We start from the raw sequence: 14,826 nt of genomic DNA, 5'->3' as shown, positions 1-14,826 counted from the left end.
AACTACAATTTTGCAGGCTGTGAAGGAAAACCATATTCACAGAAGTACAGGCAAAATGAAAGGCAGAGGACTTTGTACCAGATGAAGTAACAAGATAAAACCCAGAAAAACAACTAAATGAAGTGGAGACAGGCAACCTTCCAGAAAAAGAATTCAGAATGACAGTGAAGATGATCCAGGACCTCAAAAAAACAATGGAGGCAAAGATCGAGAAGATGCAAGAAATGTTTAACAAAGACCTAGAAGAATTAAGGAACAAACAGAGATGAACAATACAATAACTGAAATGAAAAATACACTAGAAGGAATCAACAGCAGAATAACTGAGGCAGTAAAACGGATAAGTGACCTGGAAGACAGAATGGAGGAACTCACTGCCACGGAACAGAATAAAGAAAAAAGAATGAAAAGAAATGAAGACAGCCTAAGAGACCTCTGGGACAACATTAAATGCACCAACATTAGCATTATAGGGGTCCCAGTAGGAGAAGAGAGGGAGAAAGGACCCAAAAAAATATTTGAAGAGATTATAGTCTACAACTTCCCTAACATGGGAAAGGAAACAGCCATCCAAGTCCAGGAAGCACAGAGAGTCCCAGGCAGGATAAACGCAAGGAGAAACAGGCCAAGACACATAGTAATCAAATTGACAAAAATTAAAGACAAAAAAAAATTACTGAAAGCAGCAAGGGAAAAATGACAAATAATATACAAGGGAACTCCCATAAGGTTAACAGCTGATTTCTCTGCAGACACTCTACAAGCCAGAAGAAAGTGGCATGACATATTTAAAGTGATGAAAGGGAAGAACCTACAACCAAGATTACGCTACCTAGCAAGGATCTCATTCAGATTTGATGGAGAAATCAAAACCTTTACAGACAAGCAAAAGCTAAGAGAATTCAGCACCAGCAAACCAGCTCTACAACAAATGCTAAAGGAACTTCTCTAAGTGGGAAACACAAGAACAGCACCTACAAAAACAAACCCAAAACAATTAAGAAAATGGTTATATGATCATACATATCAATAATTACCTTAAATGTGAATGGATTAAATGTTCCAACCAAAAGACACAGGCTCACTGAATGGATACAAAAACAAGACCCATATATATATCGTCTACAAGCAACCCATTTAAGACCTAGGGACACATACAGACTGAAAGTGAGGGGATGGAAAAAGATATTCCATGCAAATGGAAATCAAAGGAAAGCTGGAATAGGAATACTCTTATCAGATAAAATAGCCTTTAAAATAAACAATATTACAGAGACAAAGAAGGACACTACATAATGATCAAGGGCTCAATCCAAGAAAAAGATATAACAATTATAAATATATATGCACCCAACATAGAAGCACCTCAATACACAAGCTAACAGCTATAAAAGAGCAAATCCACAGTAACACAATAATAGTAGGGGACTTAAGCACTTCACCTACACCAATGGACAGATCATCCAGAGAGAAAATTAATAAGGAAACACAGCTCTAAATGACACAACAGACCAGATAGATTTAACTGACGTTTATAGGACATTCCATCCAAAAAGAGCTTTTACACTTTCTTCTCAAGTGCGCATGGAGCGTTCTCCAGGATAGATCACATCTTGGGTCACAAATGAAGCCTCAGTAAATTTAAGAAAATTGAAATCATATCATGCATCTTTTCTGACCATAACGCTATGAGATAGAAATTAATTACAGGGGAAAAAACGTAAAAAACACAAACACATGGAGACTAAACACTACATTACTAAATAACCAAGAGACCACTGAAGAAATCAAAGAGGAAATCAAAAACTACCTAGAGACAAATGACAATTAAAACACGACAATCCAAAACCTATGGGATTCAGCAAAAGCAGTTCTAAGAGGGAAGTTTATAGCTATACCAGCCTACCTCAAGAAACAAGGAAAATCTCAAATAATCTAACCTTACACCTAAAGGAACTAGAGAAAGAAGAATGAACAAAACGCAAAGTTAGCAGAAGGAAAGAAATCATAAATATCTGAGCAGAAATAAATGAAATAGAAACAAAGAATACAATAGCAAAGATCAATAAAACTAAAAGCTGGTTCTTTGAGAAGATAAACAAAATTGATAAACCATTAGCCAGACTCATCAAGAAAAAGAAGAGGAGTCAAATCAATAAAAAATGAAAAAGAAGAAGTTATAACAGACAGTGCAGAAATACAAAGCATCCTAAGAGACTACTACAAGCAACTCTATGCCAATAAAATGGACAACCTGGAAGAAATGGGCACATTCTTAGAAAGATATAACCTTACAAGACTGAACCAGAAAGAATTAGAAAATATGAAGACCAATCACAAGCACTGAAATTGAAACTGTGATGAAAAATCTTCCAACAAACAAAAGTCCAGGACCAGTTGGCTTCACAGGTGAATTCTATCAAATATTTAGAGAAGAGCTAACACCCATCCTTCTTAAACTCTTCCAAAAAATTGCAGAGGAAGGAACACTCCCAAACCCATTCTATGAGGCCACCATCACCCTGATACCAAAACCAGACAAAGATACTACAAAAAAAGAAAAATTACAGACCAATATCACTGATGAATATAGATGCAAAAATCCTCAACAAAATACTAGCAAACAGAATCCAACAACACATTAAAAGGATCATATACCATAATCAAGTGGGATTTATCCTAGGGATGCAAGGATTCTTCAATATACTCAAATCAATCAATGTGATACACCATATTAACAAACTGAAGAATAAAAACCATATGATCATCTCCATAGATGCAGCAAAGTTTTCAACAAAATTCAACACTTATTTATGATAAAAACTCTCCCGAAAGTGGGCATACAGGGAACCTACCTCAACATAATAAAGGCCATATATGACAAACCCACAGCAAACATCATTCTCAATGGTGAAAAACTGAAAGCATTTCCTCTAAGATCAGGAACAAGGATGTCCACTCTCACCACTCTTATTCAACATAGTTTTGGAAGTCCTAGCCATGGCAATCAGAGAAGAAAAAGAAATAAAAGGAATACAAATTGGAAAAGAAGAAGTAAAACTGTCACTGTTTGCAGATGACATGATACTATACATAGAGAATCCTAAAGATGCCACTAGAAAACTACTAGAGCTAATCAACGAATTTGATAAAGTTTCAGGAAACAAAATTAATGCACAGAAATCTCTTGCATTCCTATAGACTAATGATGAAAAATCCGAAAGAGAAATTAAGGAAACACTCCCATTTACCACTGCAACAAAAAGAATAAAATACCTAGGAATAAACCAACCTAGGGAGACGACCTGTATGCAGGTAACTATAAAACACTGATGAAAGAAATTAAAGATGATACCAACAGATGAAGAGATATACCATGTTCTTGGATTGGAAGAATCAATACTGTGAAAATGACTATACTACCTAAAGCAATCTACAGATTCAATGCAATCCCTATCAAATTACCAATGGCATTTTTTACAGAACTAGAACAAAAAATCTTAAAATTTGTATGGATATACAAAAGACCCCGAATAGCCAAAGCAGTCTTGAGGGGAAAAAACTGAGCTGGAGGAATCAGACTCCCTGTCTTCAGACTATACTAAAAAGCTACAGTAATCAAGACAATATGGTACTGGCACAGAAACAGAAACACAGATCAGTGGAACAAGATAGAAAGCCCAGAGGTAAAAACATGCACCTATGGTCAACTAATCTATGACAAAGGAGGCAAGGATATACAATGGAGGAAAGACAGTCTCTTCAATAAGTGGTGCTGGGAAAACCAGACAGCTACATGTAAAACAATGAAATGAGAACACTCCTTAACACCATACACAAAAATCAACTCAAAATGGATTAGAGACCTAAATATAAGACCAGACACTATAAAATTCTTAGAGGAAAACACTGGAAGAACACTCTTTGATATAAATCACAGCAAGATTCTTTTTGACCCACTTCCTAGAGAAATTGAAATAAAAACAAAAATAAACATATGGGACCTAATGAAACTTCAAAGCTTTTGCACAGCAAAAGAAACCATAAACAAGACGAAAAGACAACACTCAGAATGGGAGAATATATTTGCAAACGAATCAAGGGACAAAGGATTAATCTCCAAAATATATAAACAGCTCATGTAGCTCAATATTAAAAAAACAAATAACCCAATCCAAAAATGGTTAGAAGACCTAAATAGACATTTCTCCAAAGAAGACATACAGATGGCCAAGAAGCACATGAAAAAGCTGCTCAACATCACTAATTATTTGAGAAATACAAATCAAAAGTACAATGAGGTATCACCTCACACCAGTTAGAATGTTCTTCATCAGAAAATCTACAAACAACAAATGCTGGAGAGGGTGTGGAGAAAAGGGAACTCTCTTGCACTGTTGGTGGGAATGTAAATTGATACAGCCACTATGAAGAACAGTATGGAGATTCCTTTAAAAACTAAAAATAGAATTACCATATGATCCAGCAATCCCACTACTGGGCATATACCCAGAGAAAACCATAATTCAGAAAGACACATGCACCCCAATGTTTACTGCAGCACTATTCACAATAGCCAGGTCATGGAAGCAACCTAATGAATGGATAAAGAAGATGTGGTACATATATACAATGGAATATTACTCAGCCATAAAAAGGAACGAAATGGGGTCATTGGTTGAGGCATGGATGGATCTAGAGACTGTCATACAGAGTGAAGTAAGTCAGAAAGAGAAAAACAAATATCGTATATTAATGCATATATGTGGAACCTAGAAAAATGGTACAGATGAACCGGTTTGCAGGGCAGAAATTGAGACACAGATGTGGAGAACAAACGTATTAACACCTAGGGGGGAAAGCCGTGGGGGGGTGGGGGTGGGGGTGTGATGAATTGGGCGATTGGGATTGACATGTATACATTGATGTGTGTAAAACTGATGACTAATAAGAATCTGCTGTATAAAAAAAAAGTGATCAAATGTATTCTATTGGAAAGAAGCAAAAATACACCATATTTACTGTCTAAATTATATAATAATTTAATGATAAAAACAAAAGGGGGGGGGGGCGGAGTTCCCTGGTGGTCTAGTGGCTAGGATTCAGTGCTTTCACTGCTGTGGCCCAGGTTCAATCCCTGGTCAGGGAACTGAGATCCCACAAGCTGCATGGCATGGCCAAAGGAAAAAAAAAAAAAAGTATGTTCAGAAAACAAACAAAAAGCAGCTCTTAGAAATTAAAAATATAATAGCAAAAACGAAAATCTCAACGTAAGAATTTCCAGTTTCCAGTAGTGTCGGGCTAGATTATTTGGATCAACTATCACTATTCCACTGGATAAGAACTTTTAAATATGGATAAATTATATTCCAAAAATTTTAAAGCACCAAAAAACAAGCCAAGACAATAAGGAATTACAAAGTCACAAGTGAAGTAAAAATGAGAATCCAGAAAGGGAAAAAAGCATATACCACCTATTTTTGCCCTGAGGATATTTTGGATTTTTTGTTTTGATAACATTGCAAGAGCTATGGGGACAAAAACAAAATCCAACAACCACAGGAGGGAATTTCAAGCCCTGAACTTGTTTTAAGATGGTCCCAGACTAGGAGTGACCCCAGGCACATGGCAGAAGAAAATACAAATCCTACATATACGATGAAACACTACAAACTAACCACAGAAGGATGATTCTCAAAGAGATCACATTAAATGGAAGAAGTCAGATGAAGTACATACCATATTATCATTTTTGTGAGGTTAAAAAAACCTACAAAACTAATCAATGGCAATGCAACTCAGAATAGTGATTGATTGCCTTTGGGGGATATTTACTGGGGATGGCATAAGTGAGACTTCCATATCTTGCTCTTGGTTGGGAGTGACATGAATGAGTGCATTTATTTTATTTTTTCAAATCTTAACATACATATAAAAACTGTACACTTTAATGTATGAATGTTATAATTTAATGAAGCTTTTATTTTAAATGAAGATGAAATAAAAAAATTTTCAAATTAAATAAGTTACCAAATACTTATTTAATTTAATTTAATTTATTTAATTAAATTTAATTTTAATATTTTTTAATTTTAAAAATAAAAAATATTTTTTAATTTTAAAATATACATAAATATATATATATTTTTTTTAATTTTAAAAATAAAAAATATTTAATTTAATTCAAATTAAATAAGTTAACAAATACTAATTATATTCAGCTTTCGCAAATAGTAAAGGATGTTAATTTAGTTCATGGTCTAAGTCTAGAAGATGATTCAAAAGTAATGCTTGCTATTTACCATAGCATTTTCAATGATTTTTATAATTTATAATGGAAAAAAATCTCAACTAGCCACCATTAACATTTTTTTATTTTTTATTTATCTTTTTTTAGTTATTTCTGAGATATACATTTTAAAGTAATAACTAAAATTATGACTTATAACATTATACCAGAACAGATAAGATTTTTAGAAATTTCATGTAATGTCTGAAACATTTATATTAACATATTTCCATTAAAATAACCCAATGAAAGTTTAGTATTAGTTGTGTTTTTGTTTGTTTTTTTATACTGCAGGTTCTTATTAGTCATCAATTTTATACACATCAGTGTATACATGTCAATCCCAATCGCCCAATTCATCACACCACCATCCCCACCCCACGGCTGTTTTCCCCCCTTGGTGTCCATACTTTTGTTCTCTACATCTGTGTCTCAACTTCTGCCCTGCAAACCGGTTCATCTGTTAACATTTTTCAAAAATCTCTCAGAATCACCGTAACTTTTGTGCTCTCTGAAAAAATCAATCTTTTATGTTTTCCCAATTCATTAAGTCTCAGACCATTTACATTTATATCATTTATACATGACAACCCTAATGTCAAAGCATATAACAACACTGTTTTCATTTTTAGAATCCAAAGAGCCACAAAATACGCTATAAATAAGATAATCATTTGTACTCAAATAATTTAAGGAGACGAGAACTCAAGACCTAAATAAATTGAGAAAAATTTCATATGAAAAGACAGAAGTAATTAAATTTCAGATTATAAAAAGGATCCCTAAGATTAAACAAAGGTATGAGACATACATGTTGGGGAAAAAAACATTAAAATAACCTTAGTTTTCAAAACATAGTTTGATGATAGAGTTCCAACAATTCATTGATTCCCTCATTCAACAAATATTTCACTGCTTATTATATGCCTATTCCTTTTCTACAAATTAGGAATACAACAGGGATACAAAAGGAATAAGACAGATGACTTTATGCTCTAGAAACAACAAAATAATGGTATGCCAAAAATAGGAAAATCTGATTCTATACATTTATGTTTTTTCAACATGTAACAAATATATACTAATATTTCACATATTTCACAAGGTATTGTTAAAAGTCTGATGATTAGTTCTCGATCAAGAACTTAAGAAAGGGTTTCCCTGGTGGCACAGTGGTTGAGAGTCCGCCTGCCGATGCAGGGGACACGGGTTCGTGCCCCAGTCCGGGAAGATCCCACATACTGCGGAGCAGCTGGGCCCGTAAGCCATGACCGCTGAGCCTGCGCTCCGCAACGGGAGAGGCCACACAGTGAGAGGCCCACATACCGCAAAAAAAAAAAAAAAGAACTTAAGAAAAAATTGCTAATATATGGAAAAAGTTTTTGCTTCCTATAAAACAAAACCTTTACATAATATTTTCCTACTAGTTTTTAATACGCACATGACTATGTTCCCCAAAAAAGAATTTTTTGTTTTTTGCTATTGAGATGAAAATGCTTAAAGTTGAAGATTATTAAATAAGATACCACTGGTAGGTACACATAGAAGATGTTCCATAATTACAAACCATTATTATTCTCTTGTCCTATTTCCTGCCTGCAAACAGGAGCTGATAAGGAAAAGTAGGCAGAACAGGCTTTTAAGTTTCTAGCCAAACCTGTATTTTATAGATTGGGGTAAGAAGAGAGTGCATTTTTTAAGATAAAAGGCAGGGAAGAGGAGTAGAAATGAGTGGTTTAAAGAATTAGCGATGAAGAGGAGATACTGGTTACAGGCAGCTCTCCAGCTTCCACCTTATTATTGTCAGGGTAGAATGGTGGCATAAATGGGTGTCTTGATTGCCTGTCACCCTCCTTAACTAGTAACAACAATATCTGTAATACAGTGTTGAACACAACAATTTCTACCCAAAAAAAAGGGATTTAAGATATAAATATTTATACCATTACTATTTTCCAAAGATTTGAATATATAAGAAATAAATATAAGGTGGTAGTCCCATCAGAAAGATAATATCCAGAATGTGTACTCTGGAAGGAAGGGGTGGGAAGGAACTGGTCAACAAAGGATATTCTGAACAGTGATATCAATGTAAGGGAATATTCTAGAGTTAGGTAAGTAATATCACCTCAAAATGACTCTAAGATTTTTCACAGCAGGTCTGACATTATAAGCCTTAATAAATCTTACCATACATCACACAGTGCTTCCCCATAATAGACACTCAATAATTATTTCATTTTTTAAACCAAATTCCTACACTAGTTTCATGGCCTTTGAAAAAAACAATACAGCTCACATGATAAGGAGTTCTCTTTGTCAAACTCCTCTAGATAAGCACCTTCTAAAAAAATCTTAAGTAAAACTAAGATTTGGTCTAACCATTATAGACTACAATGGGACCAAATTCCTTTGTTCTAGAAAAATCTACATGTGGCCTAAGATTTCATCAGCTATTTGGGGTTTTTTCCCCCCTTCAGTTTTATTGAGATATAACTGGCATGCAGCACTGTATAAGTTTAAGGTACAGCACAATGATTTGACTTAACATGCATCATAAAATGACTACCACAGTAAGTTCGGTGAATATCCATCATCTCATACAGATACAAAATTAAAGAACTAACAAAACTTTTTTTCCTTTGGGATGAGAATTCTTGGGATCCACTCTCTTAACAACTTTCATATATAACATACAACAGTGTTAACTATATTTACCACCGTGTATATTACATTCCCAGTACTTACTTATAACTGGAAGTTTATTATACCTTTGGGCTGCCTTCATCTATTTCCCCCTCCTCCCTACCCTCCTCCGACGACAAATCTAATCTCTCCATGAGCTTGTTTTTGAAGTATAACTGACCTACAACACTGTTAGTTCCTGTTACACAACATAGTGATTCGATATTTCTAAACATTTCCAAATGATCACCACGGCAAGTTGAGTTACCATTCATCGGCTATTGTGGCAGTCACATCATCAGCCTATCAGGTAAACTCACAACAACTACCTTTAGAGGTCAGTTCTTCCCCAATCTGTAAAAGTTGTTAACCAAAATAAAACTTAACTTCATCATTTTGGCTTCAGATTGTTAAGACCTTCTTGAATTGTTAACTAGACCACTAATTTATCATCACCTACGAAGGCCTTCAGAACCATAAAAACTTCCTCAAGGATGCAATTATTAATCAGTAATCAATACTCTGGGTAATGCAATGAACTACTAATTCAATTGGGCGAAACATGTATGATCAGCAACAGGCACTGTATTAGAGAAAACAAAAAGATTAACCCAGTCCCTACAATCAAGGACTCAAAAAGTCTAGTACATTTACAATATGTGTTAAAATAGAAGTGCTACATAGAGAAAAAAGATAAAGCAGCATTAAATTAAAGGGTTAAGACTAGGAGTGTAAAATAAAGAATCCACTGAATCTATCACGCAATGCACACTTTTCAGTTTCTTCCCAAAAGATATCATGAGCTTTGTCAAATGCACCTAGCTAAAAAGTATGATGAAAATAACAATGGCTTTTAAATTATACACTCTGAAAACTAAGGACCAAAAATCATAGACCAGGAAACTAAGGCATAAAAAAGGTTTATATGTTCCCTATAAATTAAGTCAGACATTTGAACCTACTTCCTAATTTCCAGACTAGTCCCCTCATTTCCCAGCGGGGGTAAGGGAGGGGAATTTTTTAATAAATCATGATTTGAATGTGATGTGCTCAGCCATTTTCTTTCCTATCTATACACTCGCAGCCCATACATACACTGATTTTTTTTTTCCATTGAACTTTAACTGGCTCCTCAAAAAACTAAAAGCCTATCTCCTAATAAATAAAACTTACTGACTAAACATAGGACTTCTCCAATCTCTAATTTCCTTATTTGTAAAAAGAGCTAATAATTACAAAATCTATGCTTTGCAAAATCATTAATTCATATTTAGACTTCTTAATCCAACCATTCTTCCTATGGTAATAAAGAAATCAACACAATAAACAATGCATCCTGAAGAAATGAAGACGCTGTCATCTCTTTGCATTATATTACCCAGAACTGAGTCTCTAGCATATATTCACTACTTTGCTTAAATGCTCATTCGGAGCACAAGAAATCCCTTAAAGCACAGTTCAAGTTTATTACCAGTTGATTCATATCCCCTCACGACTACACAAACAAAAGTGACACAACCAATTTAGCCTATCACTATCAGTTCTGTCCCCCAGAGTCACTATTAGAGTGGTTTTAATTTTTTTACTTTATTCTCAAGTTTAACATAAGACAGATAGCAATAAATGCCAATGAGTATTATAAGAAATAAACTTAAGTTTGAGTGCATAACTGCATTTTATCATAATTTTTTTTGTAACATCTTCTCAATAAAGTTTAACTCTGGGACAGTAAGGTGATCCTACACATGAAAATAATGTAAGAACTGGTTTCTAAATTCAAATTTTCAAGATAATTTTCCCAACCTCAAATTCCTCAATGGCAAGAGCACAGTTCAGGTGTCTGTTACAATCTACTGGAAACACAATACCCTTTTTCAAAACTGAGATTAGTAAAAAACAGGAAATCTAGTCAAATTTTTCTAAGGTCTCTTCTGGTCCCAACAATAGTCCTCTACACCAACTTCTACTTATGTAAGGTGTAAGCATCCAACTGATATTAGCTGATTCCACATTATTTAATTCCTAATAAATGTTTCCCTCAAATCCTCAAACCACTAAAAAAAATTTAAAACATGGAGATATATTAAGTTTTACGAGAAAAATTAATTTTAAAATTTTTCATAATTTTCAAAAGGATACGAAACAATTTTTAGTTAGAACAGAAATTCCCATCTCTTCTATGGTTTACCTTTTTAAATTGCTGAAAAACTACTCAAATGCTGAACGTAAATAACCAAACTACAGGAGATGGGTAATTGCTTCTGATTGTATTATATTCTTAAATTAAAAAATTTTTAAAGCTTTAAAAATCACATTTTAGTCTTCACTAAAATATTTTGTTCCTCCTTAAAACTGCTTTTCTACAGTGTGATACAAAGCAATTTTTTCCAATCTAAATTAAGAGTTACACCTAAATAATATTCCTCCACTGTTTTATTACTTGTACTTTTTAAAAGTATTCTGCTTATATTTTTGCTCCCTCTGAAACATGGATCATACAAGTATATAAAAATATTTTCTAATTATAAAAATGGAAAATGAAATATATCCATCTCCTTTAATTAGGAAATACTATAATCAATTAGAGAATGTACTAAATCAAAGGGAAGAGATCAATAATGCCTGAGAATCTAACCAAAGTAAAAGATTAAAGCTCACATAATTTACTATACAATCCCCCCCAATACAAGAACAATTAATGCTATCTAAGAACGTAACGGAGAGGCTCCTAGATATTTTCTCTTGGGTGGTGTGTTTACAGACTGGGCAAACACTTGTCCAGAACGCTGCAGATTCCTGGGCTTGCTAAGGAAGTGTTCAACTAGACGAACTCTAAAGTCTCTTTCAATTCTAAGATTCCCAATCTGTGAATAAAATGTGAAAAATAACATAAAACACTGTGCCCAATGAAGGCTGATCAATTAACCGATATGCCTTCACTGCCACCCTAACTGTATGCCTGGAGACGAAAAAGTTCTTTCTCCTCTTTTCTCTGCAGTGATTTCACGAGATCCTGGTTAACAAAAGGCACGGAAAACATGCACAGGTGGGATAAAAAGAGGAGTGGCTGAAATGAGGCGGCTCTCGGGACAGCGCCCCCAGCTCCCCGTCCCTCGGCAGCACCTGAGAAATCACTGCCCTCCACACCTCCACCCTTCTGTGGAGGCGTCGCGAGAGAATTCTCCGACCTATTACAGTCCACCCGCACCTGGCCAGAGACCGGTCATTGTCTGGAGCCTTCAGCGTCCAAGACAAGCAAGGAGGAAAGAGAAAGAAAAGCGGGAGAAGGAGTGAGAATAATGGACAACGGAAAGGGAAGTAAAGCAATCGGGAAGCCGTACGCTCCTTTTGGCAAAACTGGCTTCCCCATCGATCACTCAATTTAACTCAGATCCCAAATGCCAACCCCCCGGCCCAAGGCAGCAGCCAGGGGTGGCCCAGCCGGAGTCCCCGAAGCTACCCCGGTCAGAGAACGGAGACAAGGAGAGGGAAATGGGCGTGTGGGCTGGGCCTGGCTGGCCGGAGGCCGGGCTCGGAACAAAGCCTCCCGGCTCCCCCTACCTGGGGCGAGGGCGGCGGGCGGTGCCTCGCGGCTCCCCGCGTCGCCCCAGCCCGGCGACGCCCTCGCCCCGGGGACCCTTGCCAGGGCGAGGGGCCGCGGCGAGCCCCCTCCCCGCCCGCTAACAGCGCCCCTTCGGGACAATGGGCCCCCTCCCCCGCCCACGGGAGGGGAGATACAAAGGCAGAGAAGCGCGGCCCGGCACGGAGCCAGGCGTCCGGAAAGTGAAGGCGGAGGAGGGAGAGGGGACAGGAGAGGATGGCGGCGGACACGGCAGCCCGCGGGCCGCTCCCCCAGCCGTCCAAGCCTCTGCCCTCAGCCCCACCGCCGCGGCAACGACGGGAGCGCGGACCAGCAGCCTCTCAAGTCCCGGCCGAGAGGGAAGAAGGGTCTGCACACAAAGAGGAGCGGGACCCCCACCCCCCGCCAACACCAGCGCCGGGGATGGCCCGACGCGCTCTGGCCGCCAACGGCCAGCGGCGCCTGCCCAGCCCGAGCCCCTCCGGGGCCGGGGTTCGCGCTGGGCGCCCCTCTCCCGGACTCACCCAAAGCTCCGTGCCCCAGCTCATGGCGGAACTCGAGGCGACTCGAGCCGTCTGGCTGCCCCGCTGTCCGTCCGTCTGTCGGCTCTGCAGTCAGTCTGTCCGACCTCCCACTGGCGGGCTCGCGGCTCAGCTGCTCAGCCTCCGAAGGTGCCGCCACCGCCGGTTTCCCCAGTGAGGGAGAAAGACGCGACTAGAGAAGCCGCCGACGCCGCGTCCCCGCCTCCCAAAGCCTGCGGGGAGGGGGCCCGGGCTGCGGGGAGGCGGGACGCGGAGAGGGGAGGGGGCTGGGCGCGATGCACCCTGGGATTGGGGCGGACCCGCTCTCGCCTGGCGGAGGTTGGCAGGGTCCGCTCGCCGAAGGGTTTCGGCTCTTCCCTCGCGTCCAGTCTCTTGCTTCTCATACCTCCTGGCTCGGACTATCCCACCGCCGCCGTCATTCGAATATCTGCCTCCAAGAAGGAAACGGAGAGAAGGAAAAGGCGCCCACAGCCCTTCTCTACCCTGAGCCCCTTAAATGAGGCAACTCCTTCCTGCCTCTTGCCTCCTCCACTTGGGAGAAACCCAGATAAAGAAACCTCATCCAAATCCTTGGGTTTAGATTGTGAAGAGTTGTAGTATATTTATAAGAAAAAAAAGTCTTAAATGGTTAAAGTGATCTTGGGAATCACCGAAACGTGTAGAGCGTCAAAGGAGAAGGCAACTTGCCCGATTCTGTTTTTAACAAAACATTTTAATTTTATAAGTCCTGTCAGGAAATCATAAAAAGAGGCAGATCTTTCGCCATTCATTTGGGAATGTTGCCATGACAGGAGATGAAAAACATGCACAAATGTGACCCGAGCTGTCACCTAAAGGGAAAGGAGAACTGAGCTTGCCCCCTTTCTGGAATGGGCACCTCGTGCGTGGAGGTGTTGGATGGGAGGCAGATTCCTAACCGGTAGTGCAAAGAGCCTCTTCCGAACTTCAGATATCTCTCACTCAGAATATCGGAACCTTGGATGCAGGTCCACCATTTCCTTTTTTCTCTGTGGAGTTACTTCCCGGCCTCTCTGAATAATCATTAACTGCAGTCGGCAAGTTTGACTTGTTGCTATTAAGACATCAAGTACGCTTAGCAACTCCCTAACTTATGCTTGAGCGTTAATTGCTTGTCTCCGAAACACCACACACACATACACACACACAGAGTTCAGTCCAGTTACTAGTAGTAAGGTACTCCTCAGTGTGTCTCCCAACCGGCTATAGGGCCTGCTCAGGTGCCCCAATCTCTTCCGCTTTAATCCTTGTCCCTGCCTAGCTGTACTTCCTCCTGGCCTTGAGGCAAATATCCTGAGCCCTCCTGACCTTCCAGCCACGACTCTTGCTAAATTGTTTGCTGCAGTTCTGAGTCCAGCTCCAGGATACAAATACCTCTTCCAAGTGGGTTGTCACCAATATTTAAATGCTCATGTGCCATGCACTGAAAAGGCTGTTAAGCATTGACTAAACACTTTCTCTTTCCAACATTTTTCTATTTCCTTCAAGGTTATTTATGTCACCTAACACTACCATCTACCTCTCCTATCCCTTTAAAAAAAACTGTGCTTTCCATTTCAAAGTAAAATAATCTACCATTCACAATAAAGATTATCCTCAACCATACTGTTTACACAATTCCCCAATTGAACATAAAGTTTTATCTCCTAGATGAGCATTTTTCTTCTTCCAAAATTTCTGAACAGAACTCCACACTTAGAACAATTAATTTC

At 38.4% G+C, this 14,826-nt stretch overlaps 1 protein-coding gene across 1 annotated transcript in view; it reads right to left on the bottom strand.

Annotated features, from left to right (window-relative positions):
• The window catches only part of FNBP1L (formin binding protein 1 like), a 122,038-nt gene extending 108,811 nt beyond the window's left edge, over positions 1-13,227 (bottom strand). Inside the window, exon 1 of the mRNA XM_065872358.1 lies at positions 13,079-13,227. The gene's annotated coding sequence lies outside the window, so the exon portion shown is untranslated. The remainder of the gene's footprint in view (positions 1-13,078) is intronic.
• Between the last annotated feature and the right edge of the window lie 1,599 nt (positions 13,228-14,826).

Source organism: Phocoena phocoena, chromosome 1 (assembly GCF_963924675.1).
Source record: "Phocoena phocoena chromosome 1, mPhoPho1.1, whole genome shotgun sequence".
In the NCBI taxonomy this organism is placed as follows: domain Eukaryota; kingdom Metazoa; phylum Chordata; class Mammalia; order Artiodactyla; family Phocoenidae; genus Phocoena; species Phocoena phocoena.
The sequence above is the reverse complement of the archived record's forward strand: the minus strand, read 5'-3'. Positions and strand labels throughout refer to the sequence as shown.